This window comes from Silurus meridionalis, chromosome 3 (genome assembly GCF_014805685.1).
Source record: "Silurus meridionalis isolate SWU-2019-XX chromosome 3, ASM1480568v1, whole genome shotgun sequence".
NCBI classification, from domain to species: Eukaryota; Metazoa; Chordata; class Actinopteri; order Siluriformes; family Siluridae; genus Silurus; species Silurus meridionalis.
The window spans coordinates 32,610,699-32,624,850 of NC_060886.1; the positions used below are offsets into that span (position 1 = coordinate 32,610,699).

Here is a 14,152-nt window from a genome sequence, read left to right on the forward strand (position 1 = left end):
AAAAAACAGTGTGTGTGTGTGTGTGTGTGTGTGTGTGTGTGTGTGTGTGTGTGTGTGTGTGTGTTTGAGTGTGAGTGAATGTAACTGTTGAAGGATGAAGACAATAAAACAACACACTTTTACACCTTTGTTTTATATTCTCACTGCACATTATTTACTGTACACTAACACACTCAAGTGTATGAGGGAGAATAACATGTTTATGAGCATGCATGGAAGATTATTGCAGGTTTCACTTCTCCTTCATCTCTCTCTCTCTCTCTCTCTCTCTCTGTGTCTTCCGTCCCATCTGCTGTTTTGTTTTCTCCTCATCTGATCATCTCTGATCATCATCACTGTATCAGTATGTACTCATGGTTTCTGTATGAAGGTGTGAGTTGGATCTTAAAACATTACACAGGGATTCAGAAAGATGATGGATCCTAATGGTAAGGGGTGTGTGTGTGTGTGTGTGTGATTTTGACAAAGAAATAATGTGTATTTTAGATTATTTCTTTTTCTTCTTCTTATTATTATTATTATTATTATTTTCTTATTATTTTTATTAGTATTAGTATTACAGAGAAGTTTTTCCTAAAAAGTAAACAAAGATCAGACTTGACTGAGCGCAGCGTGCTGAAAGTCAGTCGCATTTTTACCAAACAATTATATTCATATGAAAGTTGTCGTAGTTTCCCCACATTTATAATATTATAATATTTAGAAATAAACAAATCAATAGAAACCATGACTCTGTAATCAGAAACCAATTTCTGCAATTATTTTTGTTTTCTCTTTAAAATATTCAGTGAAACTTATTTTATAATGGAAACATAGAAATAATCTCATTTATAGTACAATAGAGTTCAATATGTAATACAGTGATTTAAAGCGTATGCTTGTAATATCAGTGACCTCCAACAAGAAACATGAAACTGCTCCTTATTTTTATCAGAGGTTTTTATTGAGCTGCAGTTGATCACTGATTAAACTCATCATTCAATTTTTATTTGTATTTTATATTTATCCATTAATTTGTGATAAGTTTCATGTACTACTTTTGTTAGTAGTTTCACTTGTATAAGAAGAAACACAAGGTGTTTGGTGTGATATGACTGTAACTGTCATTCCCCATAGAACACAAACACACACACAAACACACACTTATAATATAGATATTTGGATCTTCAAGTATTTGAGTGAAAGTAAGTGTTTAACATACACATGATGAGGATGTGAGTGTAATTAGCTTGTATGTGTGTGTTGATGGAGGAAGTGTGTATTGCACTGATATTTTCTGTTTGTGTGTGTGTGTGTGTGGTGTGAAGTGTCATAATTACACTATGAAATTCTGAAAGTGTTTGTGGGTTCTTTGGGCATGTGCACACTTTGCCTCTCTGAAGTGCTGTTTGGCCCTTGATGTTCTTAAGGTCGTCTTGTCCGTTGCTCTGAAGGTGAAGTCTCTACACTTTATTAGCACATGCACCTTTGTGGTTATACACGACTTCTGGTTGAAGCTTGTGGTGATGGTCTTGGAGATGGTCACGTTATCAAAGTCCACATGGTGATGGAGTTTAGGGAGCATTGATTTGGGATCTAAACAGTTGAAATCTCCTGCGATGATAAACAGTCCGTCAGGGTGAACATTCTGCAGGTCACTAACAGCCCCATAGAGTTCACACAGTGCCTCCTTAGCATTAGTGTTGGGTCTTCATACCCGAGGTCAGGAAGCTTCTGGAGTTCATCATGCAGATTGGTTGTTGCATGAGTTCTGTACTGTAACAGCATCTGGTGGTCATATACATAAATACAACTGTCTCTGGTGTCCATGTACTTGGAAAAGTCGTCTAAAGTCACGAAAAGCACCATTTTAGATCTGAAGAAATATTTGAGGTAACAAAGAGGATCGAATAGAATAGAGAGAATTTATTTGTGTGTCTGCGACACCAGTGTGTTAAGAGCGTGTTTTTTAACATCAAAAAGTAATGATTTCTGAGGTAACAACAAAAGGTAATGATTTCTGAGGTAAAAAAAAGTAATGATTTGTGAGGTAATCACAAAAGGTACACTAAAAAAAATAGACTTTGGATTAACTTAAAAAAAAAATCATGGAAAGTATTTCCACATTTCTTATTTTAAACACAAAGCAATCATTTTCAGCCAACTTGTAATACTTAAGTTGGTTCAACTTAATTTTTTAGTCTCCATTATACTTATTTCCTTCCAACTTTATTTGCTTTAGCTGGGTTAACACAATTTATTGGTGTTGATTCAACTTTTATTTTCATGTTTAGTTATACTTAATTTATTTGTGATGATCTAACTCAATTGTATTAAGTAAATAAAACTACAGTTAAACAAGTTGGCCAAACAAAATTAGGTAATGCTGAAAGAGAGCCATTGAATCACATGGAAATACTTTCCATGATTGATTTAAGTACATTCTAAGTAAAGTATTACATTTGAATTTACATTAAAAGCTTGACGCACAAAGTCTACTTGGTGTTAAGTGTAGAAATATGAACACAAATCCACTGGTCATCAAGTTTAATTAACAAAGGGCAATGAGTCACATAAGTGCACACCATTCTTTGCACAAAGTTGTTGGTTTTGTAACATTTTTACATTACAAATTTCTTGAAAACATGAAACATAGTACATTAAAAAAAAAAGAAATAAAAAAAACTTTTTATTTTTATTACTATATGGATGAACCATAGTACATGGTATTGTTTAAACTTATCTGTGCGCGGTCTCTGACATTCTGTGTTTTTTGGCGGGACCTTATCGATCGCGGCGTTACTTCTTCCACGATCAAGGTCGATTTAGCGGCTATCGCTGCATGTCACGCCACTACGGCGGCGCCGCCCCATCCCGGTCTTTAAAGATGTAGTCCCGGATTGGGTTCTGGGGATATCTCCCTCAGGCTTGGTAAAGTTCCCTTAAACAAATCAAACTAAAATAAAACCACGTGAGTATTTAATAACTGATATCAGAGGTTTGTGATCTACATGGGATACAAAATGAAATGAATTCTGGAGGAGTTAATGATCCCATGCACTGATTTCTATTACAGAATCATAAATGTTTTATATGCGGTGGCCCCTGAGGGTCTGAAGAGCACAAATATTTTTATTCTGCATCATCTTACTGACTGAAATGTTTCTTAAACTTTTGAATTTAAATAAAATATATAGTATAGTAACTTATTTTTCAATAAAATTATTATAATTGTTTAAATTTAAACATTTAATATGTTTTCTATGTTCTGATGTGAATAAAATACGAATTTATGAGGTTTGCACAACATTGCATTGTTTTTTATTTACTTGGTGTCCCAACATTTTTGGAATTGGGGTAGTAATAATAATAATATAACAATAATAATAATAATAATACCAATATTATTATTATTATTATTATTAACATTAAAGACTATATAATTTCTATTAATCATCAGTAATTTGTAATCTTTTGTGGGTTTAGTGTTATAATGACTCTGTTATTGTTGTGTTGTTATATATGCTGTTTAGGTGTATTTGTGCACAGTGAACTCTCACCTAAACCAAGATTGCAGCAGGATTGGCGTATCACAGCAACGAACCAAAGCAGCCAATGAGGCGTCTGTGCCTGTGTCCATGGATTTCACCTGTAATGGGACTTTAGAAGAAGATTTTCCCCCAGTTTTAACTGAATGTTGTTTTTGTGTTTATAGGAATGTGATTAATTCCAGCAGAAGAGATCGGCGTCTTCGGGACTCTGTGTCTACACAAGCATTGAAAAATGGAGATTCCTGATCAGGGGACAGATCATGTGACCTCACCCTCAAAAGCGGGTAACCTGCCATGTTCTAGTATTTTACTAATGAACTGTTCATATCTGCTGTAAGGAAGTGTTTTATCCTCTGTCGCGTGGATCTCTGCTCTCCTACAAGCGCTTGGGGACACGAGTCAGCTTTCAGAGAGAAGTTCCAAAGTTTATTGTCTCACACATGAAGATATACTTACAAAGAGAAGGAGAGAAAGGGTGTGTGTGTGTGTGTGTGTGTGTGTGTGTGTGTGTGTGTGTGTGTGTGTGTGTGAGAACAGAACCACTGTGTGTGCAAAGTAACACATGCCAAAAAAAGATGGTTCAGGGTACGGTCAACAGAAACATACAAAAAGGTTATTTTAGGTCTGCACTCAACACAGCAACAAGATACATATTAACATATTGTGAGAACATAAAAACGGTTGACGAAAATAACTCCACATCTGGTCATGTTATTCGTTTAGGAGAAGCACAAAACGCAGATTAGCCATACCAAAAGGCGAGTTTGGGTTTTCTCACAGCGTAAGTGTATGAAGAGAGGATACAGACAAGAACTGAGTCTTCTGGGTCAAACTAATGTAGGACTAGTGATCAATGATATCTCACATCTGCATTATGGAGTTTCTATTAAAATAATAACTAATATTTATGTTAAGAATAAAACTGCAGCAGTCACTTGAAAAAGTGGTTGATGTAATTATGTCCTACAACTGTTTATTTGTTGCCTTTTGATTAGTTTTTGTATTTATACTCCCATGTTTCATTGTCTCTTTGTGAAGATCTGTTTGTTCCTGCTCTTAGTCTATTCCAGGCATGGTAGCATGTGTATATAAACAGCACTATGGAGATCTGCTACTATCAGCATTTCGTTGTATTTCAAGTTAAATGAAACAAGGTTGTGTATTTTGAAGGAACTATACTGCAGTGGTGTTTGTTCCCTGTTCACAATCTGTGTTCTGTATGCTACTATTCCTAGTGTGTAAGAAGTGAGAGAGATTATAATGAATTTTAAACAGAAATATTGTGATTATACCTGATTATATAAATTTGTCTACAAATCTCAGAAACAATGAAATTCTGTCTCATGTCCATTTCTATAATTTTCTACAGTAAACTACAGAGAGAGAGATCACACTCACCAGAACCCAGCTGTGTCTCCATGAAGAGTGATGTGTCTATGGATCTTCCTCTCTACTTCAGTAATGAAAACCCCTCACCTGGACCCAGGTAACATCCCATAATTCTCATAGTTAAAGTCACAGTTAATGGCTGCACTACACCGTCATTAGCAGGTATTTAGAACATATGTTTACATTATGTTGGGAGCTGCCAGGATAAACGCATCTCCTGCCTTGGGTCAGTTTAGAGGGGATATTGTTTTTGTGTTTGTGGTGTTTTAAAGTCTAGTTTTAACTCTTTTTCATCCGTCTCCATCCACCCTGTCCTCTATATCTGCCTCTTTCAAACCAAACTACCTGCATGTCTTCCCTCACCACATCCATAAACCTCCTCCTTGGTCTTCTTCTTTTCCTCCTTCCTGGTGTCTCCATCCTTAGCATTCTCCTACTGATATACACCATGTCCCTCCTCTGCACATGTCCAAACCATCTCAATCTCACCTCCCTCACCTTGTCTCCAAAACGTCCTACATGCGCTGTCCTCTAATAAACTAATTTCTAATCCTGTCCATCGTCACACTCCTAATAAACATCTCAACATCTTCAGCTCTGCTACCTCCAGCTCCACCTCCTGTCTTTACTCAATGCCACTGTCTCTAATCCATACAACATCTCAGGTCTCACCACAGTCCTATACACTTTCCCTTTTACTATACAATACAATAAATAAAGCTGCAAGCAGCATTTTTGGGTCCAAGCACTCTGACTTAGTGAACAGAATGTTCTGTAGACCCTCCCCAATCCGTGTACAAATTTCAAATGGTTCTCATTGACCTTCAAAGACACTTTATTCAGAACAAGAAAAGAAAATTATTCATATTACTGTTATTAATGAAATAATTAGTTTATTTTAATTATCATATTTATTTTGATACCACTTCCCAAAACCATGTCAGTAGGTCTGAATAATCAGCTATTTATAAAGTTTAGAAAAAATGCTTTTGGAAAAATACCAGATTTTGTTGATTGTAAATAAAAATGGTGTTTTTACTGTTTGATTGCGAGGTTCATTTTTATAAAGAGTCAGCATGAGCCAATAATTAAAGCTATGATATGAGACGTATCTCCATCCAGGCTTCACAAGATCAGTGCTCTACAGTTTAAAAATGTTGAGCAGTAATGTTCTATAGGCTGTGGAGCAACAACCCAAAGAACTGGACTTCCAATTGCACTCTTACAGAGAGTACTACCCAAACTTTTGGAAGTGACATTTAAACTGGGGAACATTTAATTCTCCAGGTGCACAATTTTGGAGTTCAAGTTTATTTCTATTGAGATTTTCACAATGGATTTTGTCTCAAAGCAGCTTTACAGAAAGTAAGAATTATAGAACAAAAATGTAAATATAGTGAACGATGTTTGTTGATCCCTGATGAGCAGCCATGGTGACTGTGGAAAAAATAATCTCCCTTAGATGTTATGAGGAAGAAACCTCAAAAGGAACCAGACTCAAAAGCAGAACCTCATCCTCATTTGGGTGACATCAAGCACTTTTGTACGTCGCTCTGGATAAGGGCGTCTGCTAAATGGAGCAAATGTAAATGTAAATGTAAACATCAAGAGTGTGATTATAGTCTTTAAACACTACAGAACACTGGAGAGTGAGAACTAACATGAGTACTGGAGTGTGTGATTATGAGTGATGATCTTTTTACAGTCTTTTACAGTCATTTGTGTTTATAAAACTAGGAGCTACTGAGCAGCTCATAAAATAACTAATTATCTGAGATCATCATTGATCCAACACCAACTTCTCCATGCCAGAGCCTTTAAACACTCAATGATGGAGAAACATTGTATGTAGAAATTTATTTTTATAGGGGTGGGATGTGACTGGAGCTGGTGCAACCTCAGGAAGCCTCGGGATGGGAAGAGAAAGAGAAGCAGTGGCGAGCAATTAGCATAGCTGCTCTTCATGATATTAACAGCACAAGTTGATAATGTGATGTGATCAGATGTTCTGGAGCACAAGTTTATGAGATTTGATGTGTTTTATGCAGAGGTGGCAAAAGTACACACATCCATTACTTAAGTAGAAGTACAGATACTCATGTTTTAAAATACTCGGGTAAAAGTTGAAGTACTGAATATACCTTTTTACTTAAGTGAAAGTAAAGAAGTCTTGGCTCTGACATGTACTTAAGTAAAAAGTAGTTATTACTTCTACCCGTTTTAGCTGTTAACTGGACCTCATATTATATTAATATTTGATAGATAGATAGATAGATAGATAGATAGATAGATAGATAGATAGATAGATAGATAGATAGATAGATAGATAGATAGATAGAACTTTATTCTATCTAAACATCTATTTAAACAGAAAGGATGTTTAACTATATTACTGAAAAGCACTTTCATATAGTTTACAGCATGTCAACTGCACCAAGTGCTAGGAAGCAGTGCACCAGCTCCTTTTGAGAAACAGATGTGCTGCAGAATTTGAGGGAAACTGAGTGGTACCTTAACTTCAGAATGCCAGAGAAGGCTTACTTAAATCTCTGTGCCCTCCTTCATCGTTACATAGCAAAGCAAACCAAAGCAACTATAATTACAGGATTTGAAGAGACGTCAGGGTTTCCCATGTGTGCTGGGGCCCTGGATGGAACACACATTCCCATACTAGCACCCTCCAGCTTTCACACTGATTACTACAAAAGAAAGGGGTGGTACAGCGTGATACTACAGGGCTTAGTTGACCACCGGTACATGTTTCAAGATTTTGATGTTGGCTGGCCAGGGAAGTGCCACGACTCTTTTGTTTTTCAAAATTCAAGACTACATGCAAAGCTGGAAAATGGCTCATGCTTTCCACCACATAGAAGGTGTTGACATTCCTGTGCTGATTGTGCCTGCCTCTCTCGTAATGTCATGAAACCGTTCCCAGAAGGAGTTGCAAGAGGGCCCCAACTGCAATTCAATGCATGTCTGAGTAGGGCAAGAATTCATGTGGAACATGCTTTTGGCAGTCTAAAGGGCAGATGGCGCTGCCTAATGAAGCACAATGACAGTCAAACTAAAAACATGAAGTTTGTTGTTGCAGCTTGCATTGTGCTGCACAACTTTTGTGAGTCTTGGAAGCTGGATTTCCCACAGGAGCAGAGCATAGCAGAGATGCCTGAGGAGGAAGGGCTTGGTTGACTTTACACCCACCCTTTTCACAAGTCTTTTCTTAGTCACCTATTTGCAACAACTTCTGGCTCTTTTGCTATTTCTATCACAAGGCTTCAGGATATAATGCTTCTCAGTTAAGCCATACTTGACTGTTTAGATGAATTTCTGAAGCTGTGTGGTTTGCGTAAGCATTGCGACTTCTTGCCTCCAAGGGCTTTTCCAGGGATTGTGGCCCCTGTCTTTCTTGCTGTCCACGTACATGCCTTCAGTGGCCTCAAGAGGCCAACTGAGACGAAGAACCAAAATTTACCATTGGCAGACGACCTTTAGAGGAATTTCTGAAATTGTTTTTGTTGCTGTCTATTTTGTAAAGGTTGTCTGTTTCCATGATGGATCGTCGCAGCCTTGGCAAAATGACAGTGGCAAAAAAACTTGCGTCTGAATCCTGTTATTATATGTGGATGATTGTTGACAATCAGAGGGCAATGCAATGGACTGCCAACTCGCACAGCCTGTCGATCCGTCGAGATCGAGGGTCGTTGTAAATGCTAGTCAAAAGGTGCTCGTTTTAGGGTTTTGGGTTCATCAACTCAACAAGTCTCCCCTGCATGGGTTCAGTTCAGAAAAATTGACCAACAAGGTACACATCTGTCAAAAGCGGAATTCAAACCCACGCCTCCAGAGGAGACTGCAACCTGCATGCAGCACCTTAGACCACTCAGCCATCCTGACAGCCAGGGTTTGATGCAGATAGTAAAGTAATAGGATTTGGAAATAGGTTTTTACTATTCCCCACTCTGAAGTGATACTCATCCTTATATGTGATCTCAATCTATGTCCACCTCTCTGCTAATCACATGCGAGCACTACGTTCTTACCCCTATTCCCAATGAAAAGGGGCTCATATTAAATTATGTGCCATTTATTAAATGTATGATTAAAAATGACTTTGGCTTAACTGTCTTTAGGCTAACTGAAAATGTGCATATAGGAAGATGTTTAACACAGATCAAATCAAATCAAATCAAATTTTATTTTTCACATACACATACATACAGGGTACAACATGCAGTGAAATGCTTTTAACGACGGTCCGGCATGAGGGAATAAAATGGGGTGAAAAGGAGAATAAAAATTATAAATATAATAACAAAATTTAAAAAGAAAAATATAATAAGAAAAAGAAGGCAGATAAATAAGGATATAAAGATATATACATATATATATATTTATATATATATATATATATATATATATATATATATATATATATATATATATATATATATATATATATATATATATACACACACAAAAATGCTTATGGCAGTGTGCAGTTAAACAGTAAACAACAGTAAACAAGTTAGGCATGGTTTTGCTTGTCTATAAAGTGTCACTGTGTGCAGTCTGGTGTGGTGTAAAGTGTCCATGAGTGTCCGTGTGCAGTAAGGTGTGGTGTAAAGTGTCCTTGTGTGGAATGGTGTGGTATAAAAATAAAAATATAAAAATATGAAATAAATATGAAAAAAATATGAAATGTAAAGTGCACTGTGCTGTGCAAGTCCAGTGTATAATGTGCCATAGCACGAAATTAGATTGGGTGTTTCCTGGTTTAAACTCCGAATGGCCTGCGGGAAGAAGCTCCTCCTCATTCTCTCTGTGTTCGCTTCCAGGGAGCGGAAGCGTTTCCCCGAACGCAACAGAGAAAAGAGTCCATTGTTGGGATGGCTAAGGTCCTTCACAATCTTCCTAGCTTTGGTCCTGCACCGCGTGCTGTAGATGTCCTGCGGATCAGGGAGCTCGGTGTGGATGGTACGTTCAGCTGAACGCACCACCCTCTGGAGGGCTCGCCTGTCCTGCATGGTGCTGTTCCCAAACCAGGAAGTGTCTATAACTGTTGTCTACAACGGGCCACAGAGGGTCTTCGAAGCGCCAGTTACAGCTTCTGCTACATCACCATCACAAGGCATCAGCGTGGACTCATCAAGCTGCTTCCTCGCGCCTGACCTATACTTCGGACAGCAGTCTCACAGTTTCGTTGCAATGGTCAAGTACAACCACACTTACGGACATTGATGCAAGGTCGTGAGTATTAATCTACTATAGTACAATGATACGACGAGCAACGGATGAAGGGCTTCTCGGACTGAACATTCAATACTCATCGGCTAAGCAACAAGAGCAACAAGATAAACTGTGATTATATTTGTGCCCATGCCTGCATGCATCCACATGGACTTTGTCTAATTAAGGACATAGATTTTGGTTTTTGAATTTTGCATTCATCCACTTAGTTAACAGTGTTTATTGAGGATTTAACATTCACATTTCCCTTATTCGAATTTATTATTGTTGATAACTTGTTCATTGTAGTATTTACTCTGACATTTACAATAATTCTAGTGTCTATATGTTAATGCATATATGTCAGCTGCTTAAATTGATGTTCTGATATTTTATGTTTATACAGTTCATATTCAGGGCTTCTTATCAGTTAAGGGGTCTTCTTCCGCCATTAGAGTTAAAATTTATAAGTGATAATTTCACAGTCAGGAAATGAGATAGAGGTGGCTGGTTACCAGCATGAAGATTTACAAGGTGAAACCCACATAATGGTAGACCAATCAGAGCGACCGTGTCTGAAGGAAACAAATGAAGTTAAACAACAATGTCTAACTGATCTCCAAGGCAAATTTAATAAGGATGATAATGCTCTTGAAGGTCCAAGACGCTCTGAACGCACACGCCATCCTACAGAGAAGATGCTCACGCATCAATATGAAGAGGCCAAGAGAAAAGAGAAAAGACTGTTTGCCATGTACAAACAGTGGAAGCTCCACGCAAGGAAGGCAAGAGATCAGCTAAAGACTTATATGTCAGAGAGTCAGCTCTGGCCTCTCATTCACAAGCTTAAGAAAAGTAAAGATAACATGATGAACATTTATTATGAAATTCGAAATCTCACCTCACCCTCCATCGACATAAGAAGAAGAGTTGATACGTGTGAAGCTGTGACCACAGAAATCATCAACATTGCATACAGCAGAGCTATAAATGAGGAAAGCGGGTTTGATGAGCCGCAGGAAAGACACCGCCTTCACGAACTGCTCCGCCACTACTATGCAAAGTCTGTCTATGGATCCGCAGCTTCTTGGACAAGTCACAGCCAGTCCGATCTCTACTCCATAACTTCATCCATGATAGTAAAACGCGTGGACGCAGCAGCTGAACTAGCAGTAAAGGAAGCAAATTATCAGATGCTGCTGGAAGATGAAAAGCAAAAGGAATCTATAAGGGAGCTAGAGGAACAACAACGCAAGACACTAGAGGCACAAAGGCGTAAGTTGGAGCGATTACAGGCAGCGAAAGAGATAAGTGCCTCTCAAGCCAAGTTGAAGATCTACGAAAGGGAGACAGATCACAAGGATGCTATTTATCTCAAGAAGGAAAGGAACATGGAAGCAAAGAATACACCTGTAACTACAGTGCCCCTCTCTCAAGTTGCAACGCCCCATCATACAGACATTCCCTCTCTCACTCAGCTCTTTCAAGACAACATAGCCTTAAATAGGCTTTCTGTTCCTGAGCCATTTGTCTTCAATGGCGATCCCATACAATTCATTGAATGGAAGGCAGCATTCACTTCACTCATAGACCAAAGGGCAATCACGCCAGCCGAAAAACTATACTACCTAAAAAAGTACATTGGTGGCTCAGCACGGCAGGCTTTAGATGGCAACTTTTACCGAAATGACAATGAAGCATACCAAGACGCGTGGGACAAACTAAATCGTCGCTTTGGCCAGCCATTCGCCATTCAGAGAGCGTTTAGAGAGAAGCTCACCAACTGGCCGAGAATTCCATCAAGGATGCTGAAGGACTGAGACGCTTCTCAGATTTTCTGAATGCTTGTCAAGATGCCATGCCTCATGTCAAGGGTCTCGACATATTAAACGACTGGGAAGAAAATCGGAAGCTCGTTCACAAACTACCAGACTGGGCAGCTTTACGCTGGAACCGACAAGTCACGCAAAGTCTAAATGAAAATCAAGAATTCCCAAGTTTCAAAGAGTTTGCTAGATTCACGTCAGATGAAGCCGAGATTGCTTGTAATCCCATTACGTCCTTTCATGCCCTTCATTTGTCAGATTCTATCACTGAGAAGAGAAACCTCAGAGATGTGAAGAAAACCAAAGCTAGTGTGTTTACCACTCAAATAGTCACTAAAAATGAAAAACACAAGTCAGAACAGGGAAAGTTAAGGTTTCATGTATCTTTGTCAAGATAATAGACACCAACTACACGCATGCTACAAGTTCACTGAGATGGTATTAGTTGAGCGACGCAAATATATAAAGGAGAAGAAACTCTGTTATGGATGCCTGAAACCCGGCCACAGCGTGAGAGACTGCCGTCATCGTCTTTTCTGTAACCACTGTAAAGGAAAGCATCCTACAGCCCTGCATGATGACAACTATAAAAGAGAAAGGACTACATCAGAACCAGAAACAAATCAAAGTGCTGCTGCAACGTCACTCAGTGTAGCAGGTGAAAGCTCATCAAACACATCTATGGTGATACCAGTCTGGGTTTCATCTAAAAATGATCCAACCACTGAGAAACTCGTCTATGCACTGCTCGACACTCAAAGCGATACTACGTTCATTGACCAAGAAGTGAGTGATGGTCTTAATGCTGACAAGTATCCAGTGAAACTGAAGTTGACGACTATGAGCGGCAGGGATACGGTGATCACAAGCGAAGGTGTCTCTGGGCTTCGTGTTAGAGGATATAGTTCTGCAGTTCAAGTCGATCTTCCGGTCACCTATACAAAGGACTGCATACCTGTCAACCGCTCTCACATTCCCACTTGTGAGACGGCTAAAAAATGGAGTCATCTGGCAGAAATAGTGGATGAAATACAACCACTGAAGGACTGTGTAGTAGGTCTTTTGATTGACTACAACTGCTCAAGAGCTATGGCACCAAGGAAGGTCCTTTTAGGAGACGACGAGGAACCCTATGCTGTAAGGACTGATTTAGGATGGAGTATTGTAGGGCGCTCACTACAAACTCAGGATGTGTTGAGCACATCATCTGTGTCACAGAATTACAGTTAAAGAGCTACCTCCGTTAACTCCTACCGACGTCATTCACGTTCTAGAGTCTGACTTCAAAGATGGCAATGACGACAGCAAAATTGTGTCACAAGACGACATCACATTTCTTAACATACTGGATAAGGGAATAAGGAAGAATGTGTCTGGACATTATGAAATGCCTCTGCCCTTCAAAAATAGACCCAGCCTGCCTGACAACAAAGGCTCAGCTATTACGCGCCTCCTTCACCTTAAAAGGAGATTACAACGGGATGAAAGGTATAAGGAACATTAGTTCATGGAGGAAGTCATTGGGAAGGGAGATGCTGAGCAGGTCAATGACGGTGGGAGTGAAGGGGAGAGATGGTACATTCCCCATCATGGTGTGCATCACGAAGAAGCCAGATAAACTTTGTGTGGTGTTTGATTGCTCAGCCAGATACAAAGGAACAAGCTTGAATGAGCACCTCCTTTCTGGGCCCGACATGTTGAACAACTTAAGTGGAGTTCTCATCCGTTTCCGACAGCACCCAGTTGCGTTGATGTGCGACATTCAGAAGATGTTCCATCAGTTCCATGTGGTTGAATCTGATCGCAACTTCTTGCGCTTCCTCTGGTGGAAGCAAGGAAATTTGAACTCACAGCCCACCGAGTTTCGCATGAAGGTACATTTGTTCGGTGCAGCTTCTTCTCCGGGATGTGCAAACTATGGGATGAAACATCTAGCTAAGGAGAATCGCGACATCTACCCTCAAGGCTCAAGATTTGTTATGAGGAACTTTTATGTGGATGATGGGCTCGCAAGCCGAAAACACTGAAGATGCCATTCAGCTTGCCAGGAAGCTCGTGAACTCTGCGCCATGGGCGGTCTCCGACTACATAAATTTGTGTCTAATGACAAAAGGTATTAGAGAGTATACCACTCTCGAACGAGCCACCAACGTGAAGGATAAGAATCTCTCATTTGATGAA

General features: G+C 39.1%; 1 long non-coding RNA gene across 1 annotated transcript; it reads left to right on the forward strand.

Annotated features, from left to right (window-relative positions):
- Positions 1–300: 300 nt before the first annotated feature.
- On the forward strand, positions 301–9,791 carry LOC124383023. Its single transcript, XR_006925185.1, has 4 exons — positions 301–428; positions 3,695–3,814; positions 4,900–5,016; positions 9,755–9,791. It is a non-coding gene; the product is annotated as an uncharacterized LOC124383023 (long non-coding RNA).
- The last annotated feature ends 4,361 nt before the right edge of the window (positions 9,792–14,152 follow it).